This window comes from Lygodium microphyllum, chromosome 23 (genome assembly GCF_053477565.2).
Source record: "Lygodium microphyllum isolate KBCC chromosome 23, Lygodium_microphyllum_v1.1.10, whole genome shotgun sequence".
NCBI lineage: Eukaryota > Viridiplantae > Streptophyta > Polypodiopsida > Schizaeales > Lygodiaceae > Lygodium > Lygodium microphyllum.
The window spans coordinates 39,065,174-39,067,814 of NC_141157.1; positions in this window are offsets into that span (position 1 = coordinate 39,065,174).

Consider the following 2,641-nt stretch of genomic DNA (forward strand, 5'->3'; position numbering starts at 1 on the left):
GAGTAGAGGACTGGGCGAACCATAATGAGAGAAGAGTCAAAGCTTTGGTGCACCGTCTAGCTCAAGTGGAAAAGGACAAAGGGCTCACTCAAATAGAGGAAGGGGAGGCCATTGACTCCATAAAGAAGAAGCTAGGGATTACAAGCAAGGCCGTGAGAGTAGGTTTGCACATGCTAGTGCAACCCGTGGGTGTCAGTCTTGGCCTTGAGGATCAAGGAAACTATCTACTACAAGCAGGCTTGATGACCCCACAAGAAGTTGATGCACTAGGATTCATTGAACGGGCACAACAAGAAGACCGGGAAGGAGAAGAGGCTAGCACAAGCTTTTACATGGGACCTCATGAAGAAGAACTTGTCCCACGGCTTCCTTCCCCACTCCCAAAAGAATAGTGGCAGCAAGTAAACACATCTACTAACAGAAAAGTGGAGCTTAAGAGGAAGAGACAACAGATGGTGGAGCAAGCAAAGTGAAGATAGAATGCCAAGCTAGTAGTGGTGTCGATTGCGCTTATCCCACCAAGCTGAGACCACTACCCAATAAGCTTTAATGTTGTACTTATGATCTGGGAGCAATAGGAGATTGGTAGGGGGACCTTCGACTTTAATTTTTGATTCCCCATCAACTTGCGCAAAGTACTGCCAGTCAATGTAGTAGAGGAGGTGATTAATGTTGGAAGCAAACTAGGAGACAAATGGACCTCGAAGAGAGAGCAGAATCCCACCCTATGGGGGACCAAGGATACAGATTTTTGGCAGGATAAAGTTTTTGAAGTGCCCAGGGCTGTGAAGGGCTATGAGTTCCAACCCACGTGGAGGAGGGATATTTTTTATGTAAACATGGACGCCTGGATGGCTTTTTGTAACACCCTACCCTTCGAGAAAAATAACCCAACCTTCATGCTATACCCAAGAAGAGTAGGAGTGGATTTTAACCCAAGCATCCATGGCTAGTACAACTTTCCATGGATTTACAACACCAATGCTACTAAACCCGAAGAGGCCCTCATTTTCATGCCAGAGGACTTATATCATTCAATAGTCCACTTCATCGATGAATTCTCTTCTTGTCCCGATCCCACCTTCATCACAACCTATAATTATCTTAGAGTGCTTAGGATACTACTTAGATAGGATCCCGCACCACAAGAGCATCACCTTACGCCCCTCTTTTTTTATCACAATGGAATAGACAACTACGCCATGGCAAGATTGATGATTCGAGCTGCTCTACTTCTTTCATTTTGCTTAGCCCTCCTAGAAGATATGAATGATAGCCACTTCACCTGCTGTAATCATCCATTTCTTTCCACCACCACTCTCTAAGTACACATGAACCTCAAAGGATACATGCAAAGCTAGCAATTTCTTAGTAAATCCCGTAATCCTCCAACTCCACCCTCTCCCGACACATTTGACGAAGATTAGCCCTTGTCATGACTATGTAATTCAAAGAGAGAAAGAAAGAAAAACAAAAGAAAAAACAAAAGAAAAAGAAAAGGAAGAAGAGAATCTAAATGAAAAGAGAAGGAAATCATAAGAAAAAGTAGTTAGCTCCACATTGGCCATAGTCACTGCACCTAGGGGTTCTCAAGTTAGGCGTGTTCAGTGGCCTCGATCAGCCAACTTCATATCTAACCCTGTAGCCCCTCTTTTGATTCCCCACATCACACTTAGGGCACATCAAGGGCAGGGCATACCTAGGGAGGTCACACTTGCCTATAATTAGACATGTCCCCCTAAGCTACACCCATTGCACCTTCCTTATGCACAAACTGGGTCCTCAAGTGTGGGACAATACCCAAGCACTCGACCCAACTCCTAGTTCCACTAGCACGAGCACAATGCACCACATGGTAAGGTAGACACTCCCCATAGGTAGCGCACTTCTTCTCTTTTCACGTAAAAACGAATGTTGCGAACCACCGACATCAGAGGTCACACCATCCACTCTACATGCCCTCGCCCTCCAACAACGCAACCATTTTCCAAAGCTTCTCATCCAATGCCAATCCACACAAGGCCCCACCATCAACACGGAAACCACCCTTCAAAGAACCAAGCCCTCATCAACAAATACCTACAAATGCCATGGGACCGACCCTCATCTAGGAGGGGGATAATGTTAACCCCAGATCGAGACGGAGAAAAAAGAAGTCAAGAATGTAGATGCAAGGAAAGAAGCAGAATGAAGAACAGCCAAAAGCACAAGGGTGGCCTCAAAAATCAAGTCAAAGGTAAAGGCACATTGTTAAATAAGGCGACACCCCTAAAACCTTTGTAAAAGAGTACCAAGCTCCCTCCTATACAGATTGTAAAAGGTAGATGGGCATAGGTAAAGAGATAGGCCATATAGAAGGGAATGGGAAAAGAGGACCTTGCCACGATGGTTGGTCATGTAAAAAAGGGGATGGGTGCCCAAGGGATTTAGGGCCTGTATAAAAGCCAAAAAGTGAATAAAGAAGCTCATTCTTTGGTGTGTGGCAAAGTGGACTCATCTTCTTCTCTTCTCCTTCTTGCTTGCTTGTGTGTGCTCGAGAGAGGGAGTGTGAGAGTGTGAGGGTGAGGGATCTTGGAGGTGAAGCTCTCTATTATCTCCTCTCTTCTTCTCTTCTCTTCTCTTCTCTTGTCTCGCTCGCGTC